Source organism: Bos taurus, chromosome 4 (assembly GCF_002263795.3).
Source record: "Bos taurus isolate L1 Dominette 01449 registration number 42190680 breed Hereford chromosome 4, ARS-UCD2.0, whole genome shotgun sequence".
Classification (NCBI taxonomy): Eukaryota; Metazoa; Chordata; class Mammalia; order Artiodactyla; family Bovidae; genus Bos; species Bos taurus.
Window position 1 is genome coordinate 114,534,408 of NC_037331.1, and position 14,651 is coordinate 114,549,058.

At 44.0% G+C, this 14,651-nt stretch overlaps 1 protein-coding gene across 9 annotated transcripts in view; it reads left to right on the top strand.

Moving 5' to 3' along the window:
• Positions 1-5,038: 5,038 nt before the first annotated feature.
• Positions 5,039-14,651, top strand: part of GALNT11 (polypeptide N-acetylgalactosaminyltransferase 11) — a 52,683-nt gene continuing 43,070 nt past the window's right edge. For 4 of the 9 annotated variants that reach the window (XM_059886003.1, XM_002687051.7, XM_059886004.1 and 1 more), the window contains exon 1: positions 5,039-5,255. The gene's annotated coding sequence lies outside the window, so the exon portion shown is untranslated. Of the gene's footprint in view, positions 5,256-5,310; positions 5,738-6,646; positions 6,783-14,651 lie in introns of those variants that run through there. The other 5 variants (XM_059886002.1, XM_024991264.2, XM_059886001.1 and 2 more) reach the window with 3 other exon arrangements.

Here is a 14,651-nt window from a genome sequence, read left to right on the forward strand (position 1 = left end):
TCCCCAGAAAGACATTCTCAGAGAGCCTTGGTTGGTCCATACTAACTTTGGCTCAACTGTATTGAGCTCCTTTCTCCCTGCTGGTGCATCTTCTGACCCTGATGCCTTGCTTGACTGGTTTCCTGAGTTTTTAATGTCCAGCCACTTGCCTGGATGACCCAGCTCTCCAGCCTAGCCTCCCCATTTGTTCCTGTCAGCCTTTCAGTTAATCAGAGACATTTCCTCTTCCTTGCTTCTGATTTTGCCTTTTTCCTGCCTGTTCCCTCCTACGGCTCTGGCCTACAGCTCTCCTGACACTTCTTGGCCTGCACGCCTTGTTGATAATCTGTGTTTGACGTGACTTGAGAATTGTTTAGCTGGGATTGGGGAAGAAGTAACGAGCTTCCATATCTATCCCGGGTGGACACACTCCCCGGTGTCTTAAAGTACTTCTGTCAGGCCAGGGGGATGGCGGTGGCATTCATCATGGTGAATGCAGCTAGAAAAGTGAAAATATATTTAATTCAAAAACAAAGAGAATGAGAAAATGAGGGAAGGAACACACTGAAAGGAGTAGAAAGGAGGAGACTTAGAATCACTAAACATAGCTTCTGCTGGAGAAAATATAGTTTTATATAGCAGGAAACAACTCATTTATTTAAGCTCATTCTATCAACAACTGAATGTCAGCTCAGGCCAGGTGTGCGTCTAGGTGCTGGGACACAGCTGACAATGGAGCAGGTAAACATCTGTCTTTTCGTTGAGCTTATGTTCTTTAAAATAATATATTCACTGTAAAAAAAAAAAAAAAGAACCAGTTTATAATGTCTTTAAATCCATGGTGTTTGGCAAAATACTCTATAAAATCTATGCTAGAAAGAGATGGGGACTTGTGCCCATAAGTACAGGGCTTCCCGGGTGGTGCTAGTGGTAAGGAATCCACCTGCCGATGCAGGAGGTGCAGGCTCAATCCCTGGGTCAGGAAGATCCCCTGGGTAGGTGATGGCAACCCACTCCAGAATTCTTGCCTGGAAAATTCTATGGGCAGAGGAGCCTTGGGGGCCACAATCCATGGGGTGCTGAGCCCACACAGCACACGTTTGTTACAGGTGGTTAGGGTAACTTGATTGAGCTTTTACAAGTCAATCTGGCAGAACAAAGTAATAGCCACATTATTATTATATTCTTGGCACATATTTATACCTTAGCTGCTTCTAGAAAGTAATAAAAAATCAATTGTAATAAATTGATGAATCTATTAAAGTTAGGGTAATATACAAAATAAAAGTTATGTAGCCAAAGGCAAAAAGAGAACTGTAGTATACATTCAGAGAATATTCTTGTTTCGTAAGCATAAATAAAGCTGTTCTAAATACCAACATTGAACCAAGGGAAGGGGGGAATTGTTCTTTTTCTTAGAGCCATGGGCCTAACATTGTCTCAGTTTTTTAATGCAATTTAGTTCAGGTACTAGATAACATGAATGAGTCTTAGAAATGATGCAGAAGGTTGCCTAAACAGTTTCCTCTTCAATATTATTTCAGCTGACTCTGGAAGAGAAAACGAATCAGAATTGACATCCTAGTGTTTGGTGTGATTGAAAGGAAATCCATACTTGCCCGTAGGTGGCAATTTGGGTTTTTGTATAGAAATTTTAAAATTTGATTCGTATTCTGGAGCTAGTTGAGAAGAATCTGCTTACCTGCACAGTGCTTGTCACGGAACTGTTTTGGGTATAACCAAAAGCTCAGTGAGAGTCGCTCAGTCGTGTCTGACTTTCTGTGACCCCGTGGACTGTAGCCTGCCAGGCTCCTCTGTCCATGGAATTCTCCAGGCCAGAATACTGGAGTGGGAAGCCGTTCCCTAAGCCTTAAATTAGCCAGAGAATTCTGTAAGAAAAGCATACTTCCAGGAATTTATCTAAGACACACAGACACGAAATAAAAAGAGAGCCACCACTTACTGAGCACTCACTATGTTTCATGCCCCTTGGTAAGCACTCTGCATAGATTATCTCATCTCATCCACACAACTTTAACATATTAAATAGTTCCTGTTGTTATTGCCATTTCATAAACCAGAAAACTAATGTTAGAACTTCTCCAGGGTTAGCATTGCCAGATTTAGCAAATAAAAGTACAAGACAGGGACTTCCCCAATGGTCCAGTGGGTAAAACTCTGAGCTCCCACTGTGAGGGGTACAAGGGTTGTATTTCCTGGTCAGGGACCTAAGATACATGCTGTACAGCAAAAAAAGAAAAAAAAGTACAGGATGCCCAGGTGAATTTGAATTTTGGATAAACAATAATAATAGTATAAGTATGTCCCATGTATTCCTTGGGATATACCAATGAATTGTTTTCTTTTAACTGAAATTTAAATTTTAGGCCTCCTGTATTTCCTCTGGCAACTATATCTATGGACAAATGAACACAGCCCATATACTAGCTTAATTCACCTAGCCTCAAAGACCCTGGGTTTAAATGCCGTACTGTAAAAAGTATTTTCATGTCATTCTAATGGTAAAAAATTGGAGCTTCCCTGTAGCTCAGTTGGTAAAGAATCTGCCTGCAATGCACGAGACTTGGGTTTGATTCCTGGGTTGGGAAGATCCCCTGGAGAAGGAAATGGCAAACCACTGCAGTATTCTTGCATGGAGAATCCCACTGACAAAGGAGCCTGCCGTGGGCTACAGTCCATGGGCTCACAAGAGTCGGACATGACTTAATGACAAAACCACCACCAGTTGAAGTTAATGAAAACTTCAACTTCTGGAATGGTACGGTTGCACATTAATTTGATGGGACAGGATGAACCCATCTGAAGTAAAAGCTAGAAACAGATCTGTTCCAGACCCATCAGAAGGACAAATATTTAAATACCATCAAGAGTTGGGGTGGAGCACTGGCAGGTCTCCCGCAATGACTGTACCCTGGGACACTGATCTCAAACTTTTTTTTTTTTTTTTTTTACTTTATTTCCATCCTGAACCCTCCTCCCTCCTCCCTCCCCATACCATCCCTCTGGGTCGTCCCAGTGCACCAGTCCCAAGCATCCAGCATCGTGCATTGAACCTGGACTGGCATCTCGTTTCATACATGACATTTCACATGTTTCAATGCCATTCTCCCAAATCTTGCCACCCTCTCCCTCTCCCACAGAGTCCATAAGCCTGTTCTATACATCAGTGTCTCTTTTGCTGTCTCGTATACAGGGTTAACGTTACCATCTTTCTAAATTCCATATATATGCGTTAGTATACTGTATTGGTGTTTGTCCTTCTGGCTTACTTCACTCTGTATAATAGGCTCCAGTTTCATCCACCTCATTAGAACTGATTCAAATGTATTCTTTTTAATGGCTGAGTAATACTCCATTGTGTATATGTACCACTGCTTTCTTATCCATTCATCTGCTGATGGACATCTAGGTTGCTTCCGTGTCCTGGCTATTATAAACAGTGCTGCGATGAACATCGGGGTACACGTGTCTCTTTCCCTTCTGGTTTCCTCAGTGTGTATGCCCAGCAGTGGGATTGCTGGATCATAAGGCAGTTCTATTTCCAGTTTTTTAAGGAATCTCCACACTGTTCTCCATAGTGGCTGTACTACTTTGCATTCCCACCAACAGTGTAAGAGGGTTCCCTTTTCTCCACACCCTCTCCAGCATTTATTATTTGTAGACTTTTGGATCGCAGCCATTCTGACTGGTGTGAAATGGTATCTCATAGTGTTTTTGATTTGCATTTCTCTGATAATGAGTGATGTTGAGCATCTTTTCATGTGTTTCTTAGCCATCTGTATGTCTTCTTTGGAGAAATGTCTATTTAGATCTTTGGCCCATTTTTTGATTGGGTCATTTATTTTTCTGGAGTTGAGCTGGAGGAGTTGCTTGTATATTTTTGAGATTAGTTGTTTGTCGGTTGCTTCATTTGCTATTATTTTCTCCCATTCTGAAGGCTGTCTTTTCACCTTGCTAATAGTTTCCTTTGATGTGCAGAAGCTTTTAAGTTTAATTAGGTCCCATTTGTTTATTTTTGCTTTTATTTCCAATATTCTGGGAGTTGGGTCATAGAGGATCCTGCTGTGATGTATGTCAGAGAGTGTTTTGCCTATGTTCTCCTCTAGGAGTTTTATAGTTTCTGATCTTACGTTGAGATCTTTAATCCATTTTGAGTTTATTTTGAGTTTGAGTTTGAGTTTGATCTCAAACTTTTTATACATAAATCATCTGGAGATCTAGGTAAAATGCATATTTTAATTACTAAGATGGTCTGGCGTGGGGCCTGTTGAATAACAAAAAAAATGCATAACCTACACGTTGAGTATTACGGTTTATTCAGTGGACAAAACCAAGGACTTAAGCCTGGAATGCAGTCTCTCAGATAGCTCTGAGGGACTGCTCTGAAGAGGTAAGGGAGGAGCCAGGATAGATAAGAATTTCTGCAACAAAGGTCGGACAGTGGGAACTTAAAAGTTAAAAGAAAATCAGATATTGCAAGGAAAGGAATTTAGTGCTTTTCTATGCACAGGAAGAGGCAAGAGTCTGGGCTTATTGAGATCATTCCTCTGATATACAGCCTGGCCAAAACCAGAGCCAGAATCCTATTCCTTCCCATAGGGGGAGTGCACAGTTTGGGGGTGGCGAGGTGGCTGGGGGCTGCGGCAGGCCTCACAGCAATGTGATGGCTTGAGGACTGCAATACCCTTGGCTCACCGCTCTGTGGCTGGATTCAGCATTTCTAGAAAGCTCCCCGCCCGCCTCCCCATGTGCCTTGCTGGTGTGCTCTACTTTTCCACTCTCGTCACCAGCTCCTAATATTTTAACCCAAGCTTCTGCCCAGCCTTGACATTTTTAACCCATCATAACTGGGACCGCACGTCTTTTATTATGGTTAAGACATCTGTCCTTAATAAGCCCATGTATACAAGAGCTAAGGACCCGCAGCCCGCAGGACTGACCCCGCCCAGCTCACCAGCAGGGGCGGGGCCGCGGCGCGCCCGCAGCGGGCGGTGACGTCAGCGCGGGGGCCGCGGCCCGCTGGTCACGTGGCGCTCGCGGGCGCGCGCTCCGGCCGAGGCTGCGGGGCGGGCACGGGTTGAGCCCGTGGTGGGGGCGGCGGGGAGGGAAGCCCCTGTGTGCCCGGGGCTACGTTTCCTGCCAGGCGGCTCCGCCCGCTGCGGCGGCGAATGCGGCTCGGAGCCGGGCCGCGGCGGGAGGGAGGATGTCCCAGCCCGAGTCCCGAGAGGCCGGGGTGCTGCGCTTACGGCGTCGGGGTGAGTAGCGGCTGCCCGGCGGCGTGTGAGCCCGCGCGGCCTCCGTCCGTCTCCTCAGCGCCTCAGGCGAGCGGCCGCGGCCCCGGCTGCCCCGAGGGGGCGAGCGCCGGCGGCTTCCTCCGCCTCAGCCGCCGCCTGCCTCCGCGGGATCTGGGGCCGCAGACCCGGCGTGCAGCCGGGGTGGCCTGAGGAGACTCCGGGCCCTGTGGGGGCGGCGGGCGGCGCGAGGAGCCACCCCCGGCCCAGCCGGCGCGCCTGGGAAAACGCGGTGCCCCAGAAACGACTGCGGGGAATTGCAAACGTCTAGACACCGGAGCGCCTCGAGCAGTGCACCCCTGGGACCTAGCCCTCGGTTTCCACAGTATTCGGGCAGTGTGCAGCCGTTCCTTGAAAGATTTTTGAAGAAAAACACAGTTTTGCTTTCTTCATGGTTGGGTTGTGCCACTCAGGCTTTGACCGGGTCCTCGCAGGGCATTCGGTGGGTGAGCATCTGAAGTTTGCCTTTTCCCTTTTTTTGAAGTGCACTTGTTGAAGAAATTGGGTTCCTTGCACAGTTGCCCAGGCTCTTAACATACGTGTGTTTTAAATACAGAAATATCGAGTCCCCACCCTCCTCCATTTCGGGTTGATTTCACCTTTTAAGGAACTTGAATACGCTCGTGATGGAAGAGCTTCATGTATTTTTCTCATCGAAGATATTTCGTCCTGCGTGCCTTTTTACTCTGTGTTAGGAATGGAATCGGTTGGTTGGTTTTCCAAATTTAAGATGAAATTATAACTTTGAAATGCTTCTCACGCTGCCGTGCACCAATAAAATACCAATAAAATATTGTGGTGGTAGCTTCGTCCCCCGAAATAACAAGCCAGACCTCCCCCCCCCCCCCGCCCCTTTAACTCCTTTCAGTTCTTTGCTGTTACCTAGATAAATACCATATGTTAAGTTCTACTCTGCCTTGAGAAAAAATCGAAACCAGAAAACCTCTCTACCCTCAGTATATATCAGCTGAGGTTTTCAAGTTAAACGTCATGAAATAGTCCACGCTTTTCCTGCCTTCTCTAGACAGTTCCTGTGCTGTTACTTTGCAAATTGAATTCTATCTTCACTTTTCTTTTTTAGTCTTTTGTTATTGTGGTAAAGTACACATAACTTGAAGTTCATTGTTCTAACCGTTTTTAAAGTATACAACTCGGGTACTAAGTACATTCACAATATTGTGTCACCATAACCACTGTTTCCAAAAGTTTTTTACTCTAAACACAAAGGCCAGTAACTCCCCTCTTGCCCTCCCCGCAGTCCCTTCTGTCTCTGAATTTATTTGTTCTAGATGCCTCACAAAATTGAAATCATACAATATTTGCCCTGTTCAGCTTATTTCACGTCAATTTTCAAGGTTCATCCGCGCTGTAATGTATCTCAGACTTCGTTCCTTTGTATGGCTGGATGCATACCTACATACGTCAGAGCGGTTATATAAACATTTGTTTATCCACTGATGGACACTAGGTTGCTGCCATTTTTTGCCCAAGGTGAATAACGCTGCTGTGAACATGTGTTTACATGTGTCTGTATGAGTCTCCGTTTTTGATTCTTTGGGATATACATACCTTGGCGTGGAATTGCTAGGTCATATGGTAAATCTGTGTGTGTTTTGACTTGTTTTTGTTTTATTTTTAAAGAACCCTTCCCCTCCATTTTAAAAGTCTTACTGAATTTGTTACAGTATTGTTCTCTGTTTTGGGTTTTGGCCATGAGGCATGTGGAACCTTAGTTCCCGACCAGGGATTGAACCCGCACACCCTGCGTTTGCAAGTGCTCCTCACTGTCACTAAGACTTAACTGAGTGTTGTTTTTATTCCTCCTTTCTCCCTCAGGGTCCCATATGTGGTCAAGCTGACAAGTGCGGGCAGTTCTGCCTCTGATTCTCCTTGCCGCTCACTTTCACAGCTCCATTGCAAACCATGAATGCCTCTTTTTTTTTTCTAACTGGCTCCCTGGTTTTTGATTTTATTTCCCTCTGTCTCAATTCATTTTATACATTGTTCCTAGGACTTTCTTCCTAAGGTGCATTTGCTTAAAAACCCTAGTTAGCTTCCTTTTGCTTGTGGAATGAGTTAATTCTCACCCTCAGGGTCATAGCCCCAGCCTGTCCTCATAGAATTAATCAATTCCACTAACCTTAACCAGATGTGTGTATTCCTTGTAACCCACCATCCTACTTACTATTCTGTTTGAAAAACGGAAAACAAATACATGTTGCAGTTTCTTTAGACTTCAGCTTTCTGCTTGAGATATTTTAGCTTTTGGGCCATTGAAATCTTAATCTTTAAAGTCAAACTTAAATCTTAAGTTCTATAAGGCATTTCCTGTAAGTTTTTTTTTTTTAATATACAAATTTAATTTGTCCTTTGTACTTGTTTCTTTATACTGTGGTTTATATCTGTATTGTAGCATTTTTTGGAGTTTGCTTTAGGAAATACCTAGTTTTTCACCTGATTTATTATTTCTTTAGGATTTTTATTCTTAGAGAAAGTGGGATTATTGGCCAAAGGATATAAAGGTTTTTAAGGGCTTTCCTGGTGGCTCAGACGGTGAAAATTCTGCCTGCGGTGTAGGAGACCGAAAGTTGGATCTCTGGGTGGGGAAAATCTGGAGAAGATGGAATGGCAACACACTCCAGTATTCTTGCCTGGAGAATTACATGGATAGAGGAAGCTGGCGGGCCCATGGGGTCACAAAGAATCGGGCACCACTAAGCAACTAACACTTTAACTTTTCAAGAGCTGGAAAATAGTATCTTATTTTTATTTGCCTGTCTGTAATTATTACGGAGAAGGCACTGGCACCCCACTCTAGCACTCTTGCCTGGAAAATCCCATGAACAGAGGAGCCTGGTGGGCTGCAGTCCATGGGGTTGCTAGGAGTTGGACACGACTGAGCGACTTCACTTTCACTTTTCACTTTCATGCACTGGAGAAGGAAATGGCAACCCACTCCAGTGTTCTTGCCTGGAGAATCCCAGGGACGGGGGAGCCTGGTGGGCTGCCGTCTATGGGGTTGCACAGAGTCGGACACGACTGAAGCGACTTAGCAGCAGCAGCAGTAATTATTGAGACTGAAGACTTTTTCATATGTGTTTCCCTGTTCATCCAAGTTGTTTCATTTATCAGTATAGCTGACCCTTGAACAGTGCAGATATGAACTGCATGGACAGGTCCGTTAATTTGCAGATTTTTTTCAACAGTAAATACTGCAGTACAGCAAAAGCTGCAACTGGTTGGACCCTGCAGTACAGAGGTGCTGAAGATACGGAGGGCCTACCATATAGGTGGGTTTCCCAACTGCCTGGAAGGCTGGCATGTCTACCTGCCTTGTTGTTCAAGGGTTCGAAAAATGTTACATGTAGAGTCCCAGCCCCAGTGTTACAGAACAGAGTTTCTCAAACTTGGCACTGTTGACATTTTGAGCCAGATAATTCTTCATTGTTGGGGGCTGTTCTGTGCATTGTAGGGGATTTAGCAGCATCCCTGGCCTCTCCCTACCAGGTGTTAGCAGGATCCCTGGTCATGGCAACCAAAAACATTTCCAGACATCACCAAAAGACTCCGGTGGTGCTGAGTTTCCCCAGACATTGCCAAATATCTCAGACTCTGGCTGAGACCCACTGGAGTGTAGAGAGTGGACTTGGAGCCAGGAGCCCAACTTCAGTGGGGCAGTTCACCCTTCTGATACTCTGTGTCTGTACATAGCTTGCAACAGGCATTTCCATGTGGACATTCTGTGTTCTCCAGGCTAGTTTGTAAAGTTGATCTCCGATGAATCTTGTGTTAAATAATGAAGAGGAAGCAGAAGTGAGGAGAAAACAGTTAATATATACAATTACACAACCCGTAAGGACAGACTACTAGAATCTGTGTCCTGCGATTCCATGGACAAGAATTAGTTGAGGACTTAATCACGTAAGCACATTATAACCCCTGGAAACCAACCTACATACAGAGTCAAAGGAGCATTTGGTTGTTGGGTAAGATATATATGTATATATGTCAATACACACTTACGTATATATGTATAAAGACATATAAAAGTTTTACCTTGCAAAATTTCAGACATTAAGAAAAGTGATTGTACGTAAGTTATTAATGATTAGTTTTTAATGTTATCTTCGTCGTTATGGACTCATGGATAGTTATCTTTACTTTGGGTTATAATGCAGTACCACTTTTGTTGCTTAAATTGTTTTAGGTATGGCCTTTGTAAGCTCTTTCATTTCGTTCCATCTCTTCCTTTAACACATCCCCATCATTCTGGGATTTCTTTTTTCCTGGGGTTTTTTGTGTGTCATTTTCTTTATGGCACTACAAGGTACTTCAGGCTCATCTTACATATTTCCTTTCCCAGTTCAAGAGTCAGTCATTTCTTCAAGGAGCTTTGGTTCTTTTTATTGGAGAATTCTGTTAGAAACCAAGAATTGGGCACTAGGTATGCTTGTTGTCACGGGAGTGTTATTCTTCTAGACCTTCTCAGCTGATAAGCAAGAAAATGTATGTGTACATATATGGACTGTTCATAGGGTTCTCAAGGCAAGAATACTGAAGTGGTTTGCCATTCCCTTCTCCAGTGGGCCACATTTTGTCAGAACTCTCCACCATGACCCGTCCATCTTGGGTGGCCCTACACGGCATGGCTCATGGTTTCATTGAGTTAGACAAGGCTGTGGTCAGTGTGATCAGATTGGTTAGTTTTCTGGGACTGTGGTTTTTAGTTCGTCTGCCCTCTGATGGAGAAGGATAAGAGGCTGATGGAAGCTTCCTGTGGGAGAGACTGACTGAGGGGGACTGGGTCTTGTTCTGATGGGTGGGGCCATGCTCAGTAAATCTTTAATCCAATTTTCTGTTGATGGTTGGAGCTGTGTTCCCTCCCTGCTATTTACCTGGGGCCAAACTATGGTGGACTTGTGAAAAAAAGTGAAGTCGCTCAGTTGTGTCTGACTCTTTGCAACCCCACAGACTGTAGCCTACCAGGCTCCTCTGTCCATGGGATTTTCCAGGCAAGAATCCTGGAGTGGGTTGCCATTTCCTTCTTCAGGAGACCTTCCCGACCCAGGGATTGAACCCAGGTCTCCCACATTGTAGGCAGACGCTTTACTGTCTGAGCTACCAGGGAACATGAGTTTGGGTAAACTCTGGGAGTTGGTGATGGACAGGGAGGCCTGGTGGGCTGCGATTCATGGGGTCTCAAAGAGACGGACACAACTGAGCGACTGAACTGAAACTATGGTGGAGGTAATGAAGATAATGGCGACCTCCTTCAAAAGATCCCATACATGCACTGCTGCACTCACTGCCCCCAACTCTGCAGCAGGCCACTACCGACCCACGCCTCCACTGGAGACTCCTGGATACTCATGGACAAGTCTGGGTCAGTCTCTTGTGGGGTCACTGCTCCTTTCTCCTGGGTCCTGGTGCACAAGGTTCGTGGGGTTAATGGCGACGTCCTTCAAGAGGGCTTATGCCATACCCAAGTCCATCCTAAAGGAAATCAGTCCGGAATATTCATTGGAAGGACTGATGTTGAAGCTGAAACTAAAACTTTGGCCACCTGATGCAAAGAACTGACTCATTTGAAAAGACCCTGATGCTGGGAAAGATTGAAAGCAGGAGGAGAAGGGGATGACAGAGGATGATATGGTTGGATGGCTTCACTGACTCAATGGACATGAGTTTGCGTAAACTGTGGGAGTTTGTGATGGACAGGGAGGCCTGGCGTGCTGCGGTCTATGGGGTCGCAAAGAGTTGGACACGACTGAACGAGAGACCTAAACATATGGGCATATATGTGTAACAGTCTATCTAAAGCTAATATATGTTAAGCTAAAGACGTGTACATACTGGTATCTTGAACTCTAATCCATTTGGATGCTATAACTGTCCCTCTAAGCACTTCTTTTGCTGTATCCCACAAATTTTGATAAGTTGTATTTTCATTTTAATTAAGTGCAAAATATGTTTAAAATTTCTCTTGAGACTATAATTTCCAGATATCTGGGGGTGTGGGGGAGGGGATTTTTGCCTTTCTGTTTCTGATTTCTAGTTTAATTCCACTTCATCCAAGGATATACTTTGTATGATTTCTATTCTTTTAAATCAGTTCAAGTGTGTTTTATGGCCCAGAATACGATCTACATTGGTGAACTGTGGGCTGGAAAAGACTGTGTATTCAGCTGTTGTCTATTAATGTCAATTAGATCAAGTTGATTTATAGTGCTGCTCAGGGCATCTGTTTCCTCACTGATTTTTCTGTCTACTCGATCTGTTGTTACTGCCAGTGTTGTTGAAGTCTTTAACTTTTTCCCTCAGGTTTTGCTTCAAGTGTTTTGATTCCTTGTTAGATATACACAGGTTCAAGATTGTTATGTCTTCCTGGAGAATTGACCTCTTTATTATCATATAATGACCCCCTTAATCCCTAATTATCCAATGAAATCTGCTCTGTCTGAAGTTAATGTGGTTACTTTAGCTTTCTTTTGGTTACTGTTAGCATGGCTTTCCATCCTTTACTTTTTGTTGTTCTTGTTAGTTACTAAGTCCTGACTTTTTGTGGCCCCGTGGACTGCAGCGCGCCAGGCTTTCCTATCTCCTGGAGCTTGCTCAAACTCATGTCCATCGAGTCAGTGATGCCATCCAACCATCTCATCCTTTGTTGCCCCCTTCTCCTGCCCTCAATCTTTCCCAGCATCAGGGTCTTTTCCAGTGAGTCAGCTCTTCACATCAGGTGGCCAAAATATTGGAGCTTCAGCTTCAGCAACAGTTGTTTCAATGAATATTCAGGGTTGATTTCCTTTAGGATTGACTGGTTTGATCTCCTGTCCACAGTCTTCTCCAACACCACAGTTCTAAAGCATCAGTTCTTCGTCTCTCAGCCTCTTTATGGTCCAACTCACATCCATACACGATTACTGGAAAAACCATATTTGGGGACAATTATTCTGCCTACCATTATTCTGAAAGAGATGGGAATACCAGACCACCTGATCTGCCTTTTGAGAAATTTGTATGCAGGTCAGGAAGCAACAGTTAGAACTGGACATGGAACAACAGACTGGTTCCAAATAGGAAAAGGAGTTCGTCAAGGCTGTATATTGTCACCCTGCTTATTTAACTTATATGCAGAGTACATCATGAGAAACGCTGGACTGGAAGAAACACAAGCTGGAATCAAGATTGCCGGGAGAAATATCAATAACCTCAGATATGCAGATGACACCACCCTTATGGCAGAAAGTGAAGAGGAACTCAAAAGCCTCTTGATGAAAGTGGAGAGTGAAAAGTTGGCTTAAAGCTCAACATTCAGAAAATGAAGATCATGGCATCTGGTCCCATCACTTCATGGGAAATAGATGGGGAAACAGTGGAAACAGTATCAGACTTTATTTTGGGGGGCTCCAAAATCACTGCAGATGGTGACTGCAGCCATGAAATTAAAAGACGCTTAATCCTTGGAAAGTTATGACCAACCTAGATAGCATATTCAAAAGCAGAGACATTACTTTGCCAACAAAGGTTCGTCTAGTCAAGGCTATGGTTTTTCCTGTGGTCGCGTATGGATGTGAGAGTTGGACTGAAGAAGGCTGAGCGCCAAAGAATTGATGCTTTTGAACTGTGGTGTTGGAGAAGACTCTTGAGAGTCCCTTGGACTGCAAGGAGATCCAACCAGTCCCTTCTGAAGGAGATCAGCCCTGGGATTTCTTTGGAAGGAATGATGCTAAAGCTGAAACTCCAGTACTTTGGCCACCTCATGCGAAGGGTTGACTCATTGGAAAAGACTGATGCTGGGAGGGATTGGGGGCAGGAGGAGAAGGGGACGACAGAGGAGAAGATGGTTGGATGGCATCACTGACTCGATGGATGTGAGTCTGAGTGAACTCTGGGAGTTGGTGATGGACAGGGAGGCCTGGCGTGCTGTAATTCATGGGGTCGAAAAGAGCCAGACACAACTGAGTGACTGATCTGATCTGATCTGATTCTGCCTACCACATAGCATATCATTATATTTCTTAAAAAATTTTTTTGGTGATTTCCCTAGAGATTACAATATACATTTTAAACTAATCCCTGAATCTGCCTTAAAGTAACATAATTCTGGTGTCTCAGTGGTGAAGAATCTTCCTGCCAACACAGGAAGGTTTTGATTCCTGGGTTGAGAAGATCCCCTGGAGGAGGAAATGGCAACATGCTCCAGTGTTCGTGCCTGGAAAATCCAATGGACAGAGGAGCCTGGTGGACTACACTCCACGGGATCATAAAAGAGTCAGACACGAGTTAGCAACTAAACAACAATGATAATATTGCTTGGTGTGTGTATAGGTTTCTCCCACCCACCCCGTGACCTTGTTGTCACTCACTTACCAGAGTGCTGTGATCACCCAGTTGCTGTGTGGTGGTTTAGTCATTAAGTCGTGTCCGACTGTTTTTGCAACCCCCATGGACTGTAGCCCACCATGCTCCTCTGTCCTTGGGATTTCCCAGGCAAGAATATTGGAGTGGGTTGCCATTTCCTCCTCCAGGGGATCTTCCTGACCCAGGAATTGAACCCGTGTCTCCTGCATTGCAGGCACACTCTTTACTGCTGAGCCAGTGGGAATGCCCTTGTTCTGTTATTTTGTTCTGCTCTTGTTCTGGTTGTCTTTTAGGTCAGATAAGGATAAGAAAAGTAAAGGATTTTATTTTCAGTGTATTTATCCCTTCTCTGATGTTCTTATTTTCTTTATGTAGATCCAGGTTTCTGACGTGTATCATTTTTTTTCTGCTTGAAGGTTTTTTTTTCCATTTTTTTTGCAGGACAGGGCTGCTTGTGATGAGTTTGTCAGTTTGTTTTATTTTTTTTTTTAATGAAAAAGCCTTTATTTCTCCTTCATTTTGAATAATAATATCAATGAATATAGAATTCTGAGGTGGTAATGGGGTTTCATACTTTAAATATTTTACTCTGCTTTTGCTTGCATGATGAGAAGTCCACTGTAATTCTCTTTTCTCTGTAGATAAAATGTTCTTCCCTCCCTGTAGTTTCTTTCAAGATTTTGTATTTGTCTTTTGATTGTCTGAATGTGATATACCTAAGTGAGGTGTTTTTTTTTTTTAGGGTACTTAATGTGTTTGGTCGTACTCTCAGCTTCCTAGGGTCTGTTGTTAATTTTGGAAAGTTCTTGGCCATTATTATTTCAAATATTTTTTCTGCTTCCTTTTTTCCTTCTGATATTCCAGTAACGTGTATGTGTTATACTTTGAAATTGCCCCACAGTTTTTGGATATTCTGTTTATTTCATTCTTTTTTTCTCTTTGCGTTTAAGTTTGCAGAGTGTCTGTTGACCTGTATTCCAGCTCACTGCTTCTTTCTCT